Genomic DNA, 15,420 nt, shown 5'->3' on the forward strand with positions numbered 1-15,420 from the left:
TCTGGCTTTTAAAATATCACGAATGTTTCGGAATTTATTAAACCCCGAGGATGGAAAAGTCAGAATCAGAAAATCCGGCATCTCAGACCTGTCATGTTGCATATAAGTCAATGGGAGAAGTCCCAATGATTTTTTAATGTGCGCTGGGTTTCATGCGAGACCCGAGTTATCGGGGAAAAAACTTTTTTGGGTGAAAAATCCGAAAAAATTGTGAAAATTTGATGAAAAATCCAAAAAAAAAGTAAAAATCGGATTTATTCCTGCAAATTCCTGTAAATGTATTCCCGGGAAAATGTAATAATAAGCGTATAAAAAACCAGAGCGGATTTGATCGGAGTTTGTAGCATAAAATATTGAGATAAATTCGGACTTTGATAAATAACCTCCTTACAGTATATAAGATGTGATTTTTTTTTTAGGCTACAATAGGTCACAGGAAAAAAAGCTCCAGTGTCGTTTATATCCCATATCTCCCCGTCTTTATCACACTTGAAGGACTTAATTATGTTACTCAAATATTGACAGATGACAATTAGACCGAGCAGAAATGTGTGACCTTTAATTCCAGCTTGTACTTCATTCTGTAATTTACTTACCGGCTCTGGAACTTTGCTACTCGCTAACGGTATCGCTCCGACTGCTGGGAACCAGGGCTTTGTCTCTTCTCTTTTTATTATTTCATTATGTTAAAGACGCACTGCCAGACAGCTAATGACTATGGATTTCTTACAGTGAAATCTCACAATCAATGGCTCCAAGTGGTGTAAAGTTTCTAAAGCGTGGTTAGCGGCAGCCCCCGGGCATTCAGTCTTCAATTGCTCAGCACTTTGTGTGAGAATAAGATCAGAGGTGGAATGTAATGAAACAGAACGGATACCTGGGAATTTAAAGGGGTTCTCTCATCATGTGGTATATCCACTCCACTTCCATAATATGGGTACCAACTATATAAAGTATGACAGAGTTGTAGGGGCCGATTCACTAACTTCGAGTGAAGGATTCGAAGTAAAAAAACTTCGAAATTCGAAGTGTTTTTAGGGCTACTTCGACCATTGAATGGGCTACTACGACCTTAGACTACGACTTTGAATCAAAGGATTCGAACTAAAAATCGAAGTACTGTCTCTTTAAGAAAAAACTTCGACCCCCTAGTTCGCCATCTAAAAGCTACCGAACTCAATGTTAGCCTATGGGGAAGGTCCCCATAGGCTTTCCTAAGTTTTTTTGATCGAAGGATACTCCTTCGATCGTTGGATTTAAATCCTTCGAATCGTTCGATTCAAATGATTTTATCGTTCGATCGAAGGAATAATCCTTTGATCGTTCGATCGCACTATTTGCTCTAAAATCCTTTGACTTCGATATTCGAAGTAGAAGGATTTAAATTCCCAGTCGAATATCGAGGGTTAATTAACCTTCGATATTCGACCCTTTGTGAATCGGCCCCGTAATGTATTTGTTTATTTCTATTTTTTTTTTAAATCATTGGTTTCCTTAAAGGGCAACCGTGAAAATGAAAATGTAATATAAGCTTCATCATACGGAAATAAGAAACTTTCTAAATACAATCAATTAAATATTCTGCATCGTTTCTGAAATAATCAAGTTTATCGTCACTATTCCTCTCTCAGCATCTGTTTCTCTTCATTCTGTCTTCATGCAGCAGTTGGGTGTCAGATATTCATTGACAGTTAGATCCAATATATCTTATAGGGGGGCTCTCCAAGGTCAGCAATATCATTACAATGCAAAAGAATCCTCCAATGAGAATTAAAGCATTAAAGTATTAATTGACTGCACCCCTGACCCCACTCAGTTGTTACATAGTTACATAGTTAGTTACATAGTTAGGTTGAGTTTAAAAAAAGACCAAAGTCCATCAAGTTCAACTCTTCCAGATGAAACCCAGTGTCCATACACACACACAGTGAACCCTCCCCATTATATAACCATATCTATACTAATTGTAGCGTTTAGTATCACAATAACCTTTGATATTATGTCTGCCCAAGAAATCCAAGTCCCTCTTATAGTCATTAACTGAATCAGCATCACAACATCACCCGGCAGTGCATTCCACAACCTCACTGTCCTGACTGTGAAGAACCCCCTACGTTGCTTCAAATGAAAGTTCTTTTCTTCTAGTCTGAAGGGGAGGCCTCTGGTACGGTGATCCACTTTATGGGTAAAAAGGTCCCCTGCTATTTGTCTATAATGTCCTCTAATGTACTTGTAAAGTCTAATCATGTCCCCTCACAAGCGCTTTTCTTCCAGAGAAAACAACCCCAACCTTGACAGTCTCCCCTCATAATTTAACTCTTCCCTCCCTCTAACCAGTTTAGTTGCACTTAGTCTCTGCACTCTCTCCAGCTCATTTATATCCCTCTTAAGGACTGGAGCCCAAAACTGCCCCCATACTCCAGATGAGGCCTCACCAGGGACCTATAAAGAGACAGAATTATGTTTCATCCCTTGAGTTAATGCCCTTTTTTATACAAGAACTTTATTTGCTTTAGTGGCCACAGAATGACACTGCCCAGAATTAGACAACTTGTTATCTACAAAGACCCCAAGATCCTTCTCATTTAAGGAAACTCCCAACACACTATTGTGCTGCCTCAAGTGAAAAGTTAAGCTGGTTAAAACCCAATATAAAGGAAAATGAGACCACAAAAAGTATGAAGTAGCAAAAGAACTCCTTATATTATAGTACCACCCACCATATGTCAGGATAAAGGATGAGTGAATTAAAACTTAACATTCATTGCCCATTGTAATCAAAAATAGCAAAAAGTTAGTATGTCCCCAAGATAGTAAATAAAAAATCATTATATCCAAACCAGCAAAACAATTAGTAAGATAAGTGATGAGCAATGTCTCTGTGGGAGCCAGAATATCTTTATCACAAACCAACTACAGGTGGGACCTCCTCACTCCTGAGTATATGTGATACCAGTGGCATAACATGAGCCAAAATGACGCAATAATCTCCGTATGTAAGATAAATGGAAGTTATTTACTAAAACTCAAAGTAATCTCAGTTTTTTTAATTAAAACAAGGTCGACCAAACTCACTTCCACGATTTGAACTCATTTATCAATAATTTTTATTGAAAAAAATCAAACGACAAAACATTGCAGCAAAATCGAGCTTCAATTCGTATTGTACAATTGGCGCCCAGAAAACATAACTTTTATTTTTTGGGACAATTTTTTTTCGGACTTTAGCAATGGGCGAATCTGACCAGTTTCACTTCACCAAACATTAGCGAAATGACGAAAATTAGGCGAAAAGCTTTAAAGTTTATGGGCGTCAAATTTTTTTTGTCTCGTTATGTGACGCGTTACATTTTTTTTGACTCAACGATTTTTTTCACCCATTGTGGTCTAGAAGCGTCACTTTTGCAGCAAAACTCTGCAAAAAATTTCGCTCATCACTGCCCAACTTTATCGGATTATCCAGCGCAGGCATCTGCCATTAACTTCTCCATGACCTCGACAGGTTTTAGATGGAATGTTTCAGAATTTTAGCAACTTTGGGTATTATAAATCTCTATGAATTTGAGAGTTTTTTTTCCCCACAAAAAAATTGAGTTTTCCACTTTAAAACCTCTACCAGATAAATTTGAGTTTCAATAATAAAACCGCCATGTATTAGTAAGCAGCACTCTCATTGGTCAAGTCTTTTGCATCTTTGATGAACTTTTGCTCATCCAGTTTGGAGAACTATAATGTGCAGTGAGGAAATTGTATGGAAATTGGGCAGGCCTTCGTATAGGGGAGTGTGAGGGGCAGATGGGGTAATTTTTGATTTTGCCCACAGTGCAGCATTTTTTTTTCATATTTTTCAGCATAATTGTGATTACACGGGGGGGGGGGGTTGCGCCAGATAACATTGCAGCCAGTGTGTTAAAATTGGACCCTAGCAACTAGTGACGGGTAAATTTGGGGCGTTTCGCTTCGGCAAAAAATTTGCGAATTTCCTGCGAAATTCGCGAAACGGCAAATAATTCGGCGCTGGTGTCTCATTTTCGATGCCAGCGGCTACCATTTTTTTTGACACTGGCGAATTTTCATGGCGGTTTTGCAAATGTATTCCCCGGTGGCGAATCGCGGGAATTCCCCTGCAAAATTGCATCTGGCGAATAAATTCACCCATCACTACTAGCAACCAGACTGCTGAAATTACTGGAGAGCTGCTGAATAAAAAAGCTAAATAAGTAAAAGATCACAAATAATAAACTAATTGCAAATTGTCTCAGGATCTTTAATCACCTTTAATGGACTTTTTTGCGCAACTGATTGTAGCCAAGCACAATGGCGCTTGCAGTCGTACATAACCCCTAAAATCTTTTTCACAACTTTTCAATCAGAAGAGAATTCTAGCAAGAATGATAAATAATTTATTACATTTTTCTTCTTGACAACTCAAATTTCAGTGGTGATAAAAAAATGTTTTTCCTTATGTTCTCCGCATTGACAGTCGCTTTTGGTCTTCTGATGTCAGGTGCTCAGAAGTCTCAGGTCCCTACACCCAGAGCATCACACGACGGTATTGTCATTTTGTTGTGACAAGAAACAAAGACCAATGTGATTAATGCAGAAAATCACACAATTAAAATAAACGACTTCCTCTGCATTACAACTGATTGTCACTTAGCTGAAGCCGGGAACCTAAATGATGACATTTAAATTCAATTAAGTGATATTTTACCTAATGCGATTCTGACTTTTTTCCGCCCTATGGCGAGTGGGTTGTTGATATTATTTCTAGCCCAGAGGACCCGTATGAGCAGTTACTTTATCTAAGATAAAAGGATAAAATCCTGATTGTCAGTATATCCAGTCAATAACCTTTCAGCAATGGGGTTTAATATGAAAAAGACGTGAACTCTACCTGGGGCAGCTCCACTGGCATATTCCGTGCGTCGGCAGCTACTAACGTAACGCTGATAAATGTAATTGGCTTTCAGAGGCTGTCAGTATGGGGGGGTGGGCTCCGTTTCTTTTGTTTCAACAAGTGTGGAACAGCGTTTTATTTATGGCTCAGGATAACTTGTGATAACTTCCTTAAATTTTCACGGATTTGTTGCCATTTAATCACAAAACTAGTGATGGCGAATCTGTGCGAAAAATTTGCGAAACGTGTTGAAGTCAATAAAAAAAACAATTTTGACGCACGTCAATTTTGACGCGAGCGTCAATTTTTATACATTCGACTATTTTGTCCAAATGCAGTAAAGTCAATGGCGCCCGAATAATTTTGGCAATTTTTATGCAAGTGACTATTCTCCATTTTGGTTTTTTTTTAGCAAATTTTTGCGAATTTATTAACTGCCAGTGAAACGCAGAAATTATCAGTGAATTTCTGCCTGTCGAATTAATTTGCCCATCACTAAACACAACATTTGTGAGCTCACTTGTGCTCGGCCACAGTCAGTGATGAGAACAATCCCATTCATTAAGGGCACTTGCATCAACATGTGCTCCTCGCTCTTCTGTATAGTTGCATTTGACACCGCACAGCCTCCTGTTCCACACTTTGGAGGTATTGACACAGGGGAGATCTGGATCTACTGCCAACTACAAACTGAATGTTTCCACCTCTGTCCTAAGCAAAATCTGGCTTTGTAATGTCTGTGGCCACATTGGTTATATCAGGGGGGGTGGGACTCTTGAAATCCCTGTTTTTGGACCCTCAGAAACCAGCACAAGGTTTTTAACTGGGTTGTCTGGTTCAAAACTGGACAGGTGGCAACCGTATCCAAACCAGGTGTAGCTTCAGGGTCCCCACAGCAGCTTTATCCTGCAAAGGGCTGGGCCACCTAAGCTACTGTCTAGCCACACCACCATCCTCTGCCTCCCCCGCATGCATGCAAGAACATAAGAGCAAGTGTGTGCATGTGTAAACGTTCGTTCGTGCACTTGATTTGCCAATGGAGAGGTGAGGGTAGATAATTTTGGACAAGGGGTAGGCTCAGGGCCATATTTATATATAGGCCCCTGAGGGCCTGTGCCTAGGGCATCACGATTTAGGGGGTGCCTATTTTTTCGGTTTTGTCTTCTTTTAAAAAAACCATCCCCCACACTCTGTCATGAATTTCCATGGAAATCTGGTGACGGATGTGAGGGGGGTGAGGGGCTATTAGGATGACTGCGCAAGTGACGTCACGTGCACGGCACGCTGACACCACTTCCGCTGAACACGCTGCATCACGCACGGCACGTGACTGACATCAATGGCGTGTGAAGTCAGCGCGCCCAATGCATGCCATCAGCACACACGCCGTAGGGTGTTCAGGTCCGATGCCTAGGGCGGCATCAGACTTAAATACAGCCCTGGGTAGGCTACATATGAGGTATGTGCCTGGTACCCCACCACCATTGCACCCTATCCACATGCCTCTTCTCCCTATCCCTAGTTCCAACTTCCAGCCGTAGCCATCACCAATTGCCTCAGTGCAGTTGCACCAAAGCAACAGGGCCCATGTGTTACTCTCACAATATTTAGGCAGTTGAGTCACTGCAAAAGTTTCCTGCTCTGCTGGGCACAATGTTTGATGAAACATGTACAACTTAATCATTTATAAATGTCACACTCACATTATGGGCCTGGAACAGTTGGGGTATGGGAGTTCTGTTCCTCCTTTTGCACTCAATTCTGCAGAGCTAGAGAGCAACACAGGGGCAATGTGCAAGGGGAAGAACAGATTTAAATATTAATCAACAATAGGTATCAACTATGCTGTGTCCCTGTGCCTTGGGCAATTGGCATATTAACGCTCAAATAAATATACAGAAATGGGACCTGTTATCCAGAATGCTCGTGACCTGGGGTTTATGGATAATGGATCTTTCCGTAATCTCCATACCTTAAATCTAGTAGAAAATCATATTAAACTTTAGGGGGTTATTTATCAAAATCAGAATTTATCTCATAATTTCTCATAATATACTCTGACCACATCTGCACAGGTTATTTCACCCTATTTTGCAGAAAAATTCCAGTGTGGGAAAAACCTCAAAAAATCATTAAAATTGGTTGAAAATTCAATTGTACAATTTTTTCAGATTTTCCTCCCAATTTTTCCCATACCGCCCAATTTTTCCCATACCTGTATTTTCCCATACCTGTAAATTAGCGCCTAAACAGTATCTACAGACAGCTATAGCAATGTAATGAGCTATCAATATTACTTTATTTTTAAATGAATAAAATTCAAACTCACAGGAAAAAAATCTTGATTACTTTATTTAAAGAATTATGGATTGTCTCCCAGAAGAGGTCCTATTGGCACACGCAGCAATGAGTTCCAAAATGCTTTTAATGATACAAGACACTGGCAAATTGCACATTTTATTCCAAACCGAGAAAAAGTCTGAGCATAAATGTCATAAATCTGTTAGGATTCTGTGTAGCTTTGCTCCAGTGGACCTAGATTGGACATGAAAACAATGGACCGGAGGGATAAATTACCCCCTGGTCACCAATAGCGCTTGAACATGTATTTGTTTATTTTATGCTCCAAGAAAGATTGGAAAACCATATCCATGTAACAAACACATAACGGCACCCGGAGACGCACACATTTACAGTTAATTACATCGAACAACAATCTCCCGTCTTATGATGGGACTCTGAAGGCTCTTCAAATAAAGGCATATGATAAAACATTTCAAAGGTGCCTGGGAATATTCGGTACAATATTTGTCAAGGTCTCCATTGTGACCTTGAATGACAGTTTTTTATTAGGCACCAGTTTAAATGGAAATGGAAACCAAATTGAACAATCATTTTCTATCTAATCCCCCCTCTCCCACGGATACCGTAAGAGCGCTATGGAATATAGCTTTTATCCCAGAGGAAATAACAAAATGAAGTTTTATTTTGAGTGGTTTCTGTTATTCAGAAAAAATGCATTTACACTGCTTGACATTTCAAGATTGGTGACTGGTATTTTGTGTAATGCCCTCAAACACACAGAGGAAGAAGAGCTTTTTTAAAGGAGCACCTATGTGAAAATAAGCATATTTTGTCTGGGATGTAACCAAATTAGGTTAGAAAGTCAGGTAAATATTAATGCCATCAAAGGGGACAGCATGGAATTGGTGCCAGTTGGGCGAACCTGAGTTTTCCAACCGTCTAAGGATCCTTTGGTTATGGAAATACACTGAGAAATATATAACAAACATTCTTATGGTAGAACATACGTTTGTCTTCAAAGTTTCTGTTGTGTAATAAATATTCCATAGCAATTTTCCAACTAACTGGATTTCTAAACCAAAGCTATGGTCCCACCCATAGACCAAAAGGGTCATTTACACACACAGTCACATTAAAATGGACAAAAATGTTGTGCCTTTTGATGTCAGCTACTATGTCATTGGGTTCATTTTGCTCCACAGCTTTAAATCAAAGCCTTTTTCTTACCGCTGTTTCTGTATTTCACTCTTCATCAAAATAGGGAGTCAAAAAGAAGACTCTTCATTCAACTTGTCTATTTGTAAGGGTGACTCCCCATTAAAGTATGGAATCAAAGAGAAGACTGCTATGTTGACCCGTATATTTCTAAGGTTATTCTCCATCACAGATAGAAGACTGTACTTTTGACCTGTGCATTCATAAGGTGATTTCTCCCGCAAATAGAGTATCAAAGACAAGACCTCTCCTTCAATCTGTCCATTCACAAGGGTTACTTTCCCTCCGATTAGAGAGTCAAAGAGAAGACTGCTGAACTTATAACCTGTCCATATGTAAGGGATAGTCATTCTCAAAGTAGGGAGTCAAACAGAAGACTCCTCTTTCAAGTTATTCACTTGTAAGGGTTTTACCTCTAAAAGATATAGGGACAGAATTTCCAATAGAAATATACAGTAGTGGGGCTAATACTAAGTTCCCATCACACTGGGGACACAACAGGCAATCTATTCACTGTAGTAAGAATGCACCTAGGGGTATATTTTCCATCTCCTTTCAGTCATAATATAAGAATAGTTATTAATGCCGCATACATATGCTAAATCCATTCATATAGCATTCACATAATTTCTGTTTCAGAAGGTTGCAATGCTTGAATGCTCCCTGTAAAGCAAAAAGGCTAATGGTCCTGAGAAATTAACAGTTTCCCCAAAGCAATGGCTAATAAAAGAGCAGATGTATGCACCTAGTGGCCCTTAACTGTGCAATCTGTCCATCAGATACTGAGATGTCACTTTCAATATCCTTGTTAGTTCTCTGTATAAATGAATACAGTTACTAATAATGCAAGAACTACCATTTTTTGCACTGGATGCACCACAACTTGACTGCTAACCTGCATTAATCAATGCTACATCTATAGTTGTTGAGGCTGAGCAGGTATTGGAGAATGTGTAGTGTGAGCAAGACAGTCACTGTATCTGACAGGACAGGCACGGCTAGAAAGGTAGGTAGAGTCAAGTCAAGAGTCAAGTCAAGAGTCAAGTCAAGAGTCAAGAGTCGAGTCAAGAGTGAATTTATTGTCATTTCATCCATATACGTTTGTACAGTACACAGTGAAATGAAACAACGTTCCTCTAGGACCATGGTGCTACACAACACAACATATATGTACCGGACAACAGACAAAAAGTGCAAGTCAGCACAGTGCAGGGAAAGGACAAGATCTAATATGTTAAGTAAATAATGCTAAACATCAGACATGAAGGGTGTATCATTGAGACATGACATTAAGGGCAAGGCTGTTCAAATTTCAGTTGACTAAGGGGCAGGAAACTTGGAAGGGATGAGGACCCAGAAGGAGATTAGATTTGGCAACACCATGTAGAGCAGGGAGTCCCACAGCTTTTTATACCGGTGATCCACATTGAAATGTAAAAAAAAGTTGGAGAGCAGCATAACCATGCAAAAAGCTCCAAGGGGTTCAAAATATGGGATGTGATTTGCTATCGGTAGCCCCTGTGTGGACTGACAGCCTACAGGAGACTCTGTTTGGCAATACACCTGTTTTTTATGCAACTAAAACTGGCTTCCAAGTCAGGAATGCAAAAATAAGCACATGCTTTGAGGCCACTGGGAGAAACATCCAAGGGGTCAGAGAGCAACATGTTGTTCATGAGCCACTGGTTGACATCACTGATGTAGAACAACAGAATCGAGTTGTAAAAAACCCAGTGAGTGGCCAACAATGATGAATTGATGAGGCAGCAATGTAGAGCTACCTCTCTCTTATACATTGCTGTGAGAGCTAGGGGTGCCACCTTATGTAAATGTTCTTACCAGCTGGATTCTGGTGAGCAGGCAGGTGGTAATGCAAGATGGGGTAGGGTCATAACATGGATGGGCAATGGGTGGATTTTAGACTGATGTCAGAGGAGAAGAGGTAAAGATTGGGACAGAACAAGGCCAGGGTCGTAACAAAAAGTATTACAAATACAAGTACCTTGGTCCAAGGAAAGGACCTTAGGGGAAGACAAGAGCTAGGTGTAGGTTAAAAAGAGTTCAAGGGAAAGGTATTTTTGTAAAGACTGACCTATGCTTTTAATTTATCCATCTGGAGTTGGAGGGCGTTTATTTTTGTTTTTTTCCGGATAGGGAAATATTATTACTGCGTTCATCTTTTATGAACCAATCAGTTTTTTTTTAATAAATGTTCCTTTAACCAACTCTTCAGTCATCCAAGTACATGGTATGCTGGGATTGGCTGGAACCCTGCTTGCACTACAATACATGTGACTGTGTCTGACTAAACTATTTTATCTGGTCCTAATGTCTTCATCTTCCTACTTCCACCGTAATGGGGCACAGTGTAAAGACATCTGTAAGAGTGTATTCCTAACAAAGTTGGAAGTCAAAGAAAATAATGGTCTTTCTGCTCTACATACCCCACCATAACATGGAACAGTGCAATCACCTCTAGCTAAACTCATCTAAGAAACCTCTATAAAAGTGACTTCCTATCAAAGTAGAAAGTCAAAGAAAAGACTGCTCTTTATCATCTACATATCCCATCAAACTAGGACACAGTGCAGTCACCTCTAGTTACATTCCTCTAGAGAGACTTCTGTAAGAGTGACTTCCTATCAAAGTAGGGAGTTAAAGAGAATACTACCCTTCTCCTCTACAAATCTCATCATATTAGGGCACAGCAAAGTCACCTCAAGTTACATACCTCTAAAGTGGCCTCTATAAAAGTCAAAGAAAATCTTTCTGCTCAACAAATCCCACCATAATATGGAACAGTGCAGTCACTCCTAGCTTAATTCCTCTAAAGAGACCTCTAAAAAAATGACTTCCTATTAAAGTAGTGAGTCAAAGAGAAAACTGATCTTCCTCCTCTACTAATCCCATCAAACTGGGGCAACTTCCTATCCAAGTAGGGTGTCAAAAGAAGACTGATTTATCTGCTCTACAAATCCAAACCTAATGTGGTACAGTGCAGTCTCCTCTAGCCAGTGTTGGACTGGGATATCCAGGGTCCACCGGGGTTGCCATCTGGGGGTCCCCACCCCAGCTGCAAGTGCACTTCACATACCTAACTGCTTTCTCTTTGTTGGCACAATCGTGTGCAGGGTGGGGGGGAAGTGCCACAATTGGAGCCTACAGTTTCCAGCCTGCTGTTTCCAGCCACAGAAGAAGAAGTAGACCTGAGCCCACCAGGTTTTTTCCTGGTGTCCCATTGGACCAGTCCAACCCTGCCTCTAGCTAAACTCTTCTAAAGAGACCTCTGCAAGAGTGACTTCTTATCCAAGTGGGGTGTCTAAAGAAGACTGCTCTATTTGCTCTACAAATGCCACCATAATAGGGCACAGAGTAGTCACCTCGAGCTACGTGCCTTTAAAGAGACCTCAGAATGGCACCGACATTTCTACTACAGACCCTCACTATTCAAACTTTCTTTTCCTTAATGTCAATTTTCATTTTAATTCTAATGTGAACTGACATTTCTATACAAGAAATAAAAAAAATAAAAAAACCCTAATCGGAAAAAGTTATCTTAACCTTTAGAAAGGAATAGGAAAAAATAAAATAAGTAGGAGTGCTTAATGATCTATTTGGCAAAAGGCTCTTGGGGTTTGCCGCACATGAACCCTGGGCGTAGAAATGGCATTTTAATACTTTTAAAGGTAAATAGTGCTCTGTCGATAAACAGGAAATTGCTGACCTTGTCGCGCTCATCAATTTGAGCAAGGGAGAAAAAAAATGCCAAGCTCCTGAGATTTGCCGGGCTCTTTTATTTGATGTGAAAAATGCTAAGCCTGCCATACGTAATGACAGGCCTGGGAGGGTTAATGAAAGAAAAAATAAATGGCAGCTCACCTTGAGTCACTCCTGCCCTATAATATTGCCTGTGGGTCTGGATAAGTGTTAGCTCTGTCTGAAAACCTCAGGCTGTGCGATGGATCTGCAGAGGATACTGGAGTCAGAATCTGCATGCATTTTATTATTAAAGGGAAACTACATCCTTTATAGATAGGTCTCATCTTTTCTTAACAAGACGGTTTAGTAACAGAACAACAGATGTAGCCACCATGACCCCCTAATGTAGATTTTCTTTAAATGTTGTGATCTAATCTTGCCTTATCCTTTAAACAAAACACGGTTTGTTTGTCTATGTATTTTAATATAATTAAGATGCCAACTACGTTAAAGTCATCCCTGGTCTGGCCAGTCCTACACTCAAGCTTCATCCTATTCATTAAGAATTCAATTGCTTCATTATACATTTTACTTAGGGACTAAGTTTTACATGTGACGTACTTGCTGCTTTCAATGTTAAATATATTGCAATATATGGACAAACAAGCCCTGTTTAGTTCAAAGGGTAAGCCATTTTTTAGTAGCTCAAGGCACAAAATGTCTCAATGTCCTAAATATATTGATAATGAGTTGAGGGCAGAGGACTGTCTATGTGTATGAAAAATGTTTCTCCTAAGGCATATATCCCTCCAATACTGTACATTTAAATATCCAGATAATGAGTGTTTTCTTCACACAATGTTTCCGCTCTTCATACACTGCAAAGTGCAATAAACAGGTGCAGATAATTTGGTAGTGGGGTCAATTGTGCCCATGTGATCTGTGCTATTAAATAATGTCTATCTATTTATCTATCGATCTATCTATTAACCATCTATCATCTATCTATCTATCTATCTATTATCTATCTATCTATCTATCTATTATCTATCTATCTATCTATCTATCTATCTATCTATCTATCATCTATCTATCTATCCATCTATCTATCTATCTATCTATCTATCTATCTATCTATCTATCTTCTATCTATCTATTAATCATCTATCTATCTATCTATCGATCTATATATCTATCCATATCTATCTATCTATCATCTATCTATCTATCTATCTATCTATCTATCTATCTATCTATCTATCTATCTATCTATCTATCTATCTATCTATCTATCATCTATCTATCTATCCATATCTATCTATCTATCATCTATCTATCTATCTATCTATCTATCATCTATCTATCTATCTATCTATTATCTATCTATCTATCTATCATCTATCTATCTATCTATCTATCTATCTATCTATCTATCTATTATCTATCTATCTATCTATCTATTATCTATCTATTATCTATCTATTATCTATCTATCTATCTATCATCTATCTATCTATCTATCTATCTATCTATCTATCTATCATCTATCTATCTATCTATCTATCTATCTATCTATCTATCTATCTATCTATCTATCATCTATCTATCTATCTATCTATCTATCTATCTATCTATCTATCTATTATCTATCTATCTATCTATCATCTATCTATCTATCTATCTATCTATCTATCTATCTATCTATCTATCTATCTATCTATCTATCTATTATCTATCTATCTATCTATCTATCTATTATCTATCTATTATCTATCTATTATCTATCTATCTATCTATCATCTATCTATCTATCTATCTATCTATCTATCTATCTATCTATCATCTATCTATCTATCTATCTATCTATCTATCTATCTATGTGTGCTTATGGTATATAGTGTAGGAACAGTATATGTATTTTTTAGTAGTTGCTCCGTCCAGTGTTATACAATGATAATTTGTGGGAAATGCATATATAACCAAAGAAAATGTTCTTGATCAGTATTCCACTCTGCAGTAACTTATTGATATTTGGTTTTATTATATAAACCGGCTCATTGATGGCAGGTCTAGACTTCTAATTGGGAGAGATCCTTTTACAAGCAGCCATAGATTAAAAGCTTTCTTTCTTCCACTGATTCCAGCCTGTGTGAATGTCAGATTGATCCATTCGGCGAGCTTATGCTAAGTATTGTCAGACTCTAGGGACATATATTAAGAACAGCATCACATTGTTCACATAGTCAAACGTGTGAAGTTTCTGTATAGTTTACTATTTACTCCCATTTTTCTCTTTTAATCTGTAGGTCAGTCCCAAATCTCTGTATAATGGCTGAACTGGGTTTTAAAGGACCACTGTTTATTCGCTTATTATTGTCCTTTTATATTTTGTCGTATGAAAAATGAAGAGCTGAAAGTGGACATTTCCCCCCGAAGTTGGCTCATTTGCCCTTTAAGTTTGCTCATAGTCTGTACAGAGAGATCCCATAAAACTATGGCAGCATAGGTATTCCCCTGTACTAAGCACAATTCAGCAGGAACAGTCCCTAAGTTTGCTCATAGTCTGTACAGAGAGATCCCATAAAACTATGGCAGCATAGGTATTCCCTGTACTAAGCACAATTCAGCAGGAACAGCCCCCTACATTTATTTATAGCCTGTACATGGAGATGACATAATATTATGCCCTATACTATGTTCCCCTGTACTAAGCACAACTTCTTAGGAAACAACTTCCTAAGTTTGCTCCTAAGTGCTAGTCACGGACCTTGATGTGGCCATAGATGTAGGAGCATCTCCCAATATCACATTGCTCATATTATGGGAACACTCATTTCAGCCTATCTCAATATTGTTCAAAGTCTTTAACATAGTGTTTACAAACCATATGAAGGTCTCCTTTCTGGTTAAAATGAATAGATAATTGTCACGGTCGGCACCCTACACCAGAACAGATGCCAAGCACCCTGGTCTCGGCTCGACTTCACCAGTAAAGTGACCGCCTTTGGCCTCGGGAGGAGCCCTCGGCGTACTCAGATGCCACCTGGACTTAACGAGAGGTGCAAAGCATAAGTTCTGGCAGGCAATGGGGCACGACTGTCTTACAAGGATGTTGGAAGATAGGAAGCCACAGGAACAGGCAGGCCGGGCCAGCCCAAGCAGTAGAGAAGTCAGACAGGCCAAAATCAGGATGGAGAAAACGTAAAATGGTCAATGGACAGGCAGAGGTCAGGATTGGAGATGTCAGAATAGTCACAGGCTAGCAGGGTCAGGATTAGAGAGATCAGCGAGTAAATCAGGCA

This window comes from Xenopus laevis, chromosome 6L, assembly GCF_017654675.1.
Source record: "Xenopus laevis strain J_2021 chromosome 6L, Xenopus_laevis_v10.1, whole genome shotgun sequence".
NCBI classification, from domain to species: domain Eukaryota; kingdom Metazoa; phylum Chordata; class Amphibia; order Anura; family Pipidae; genus Xenopus; species Xenopus laevis.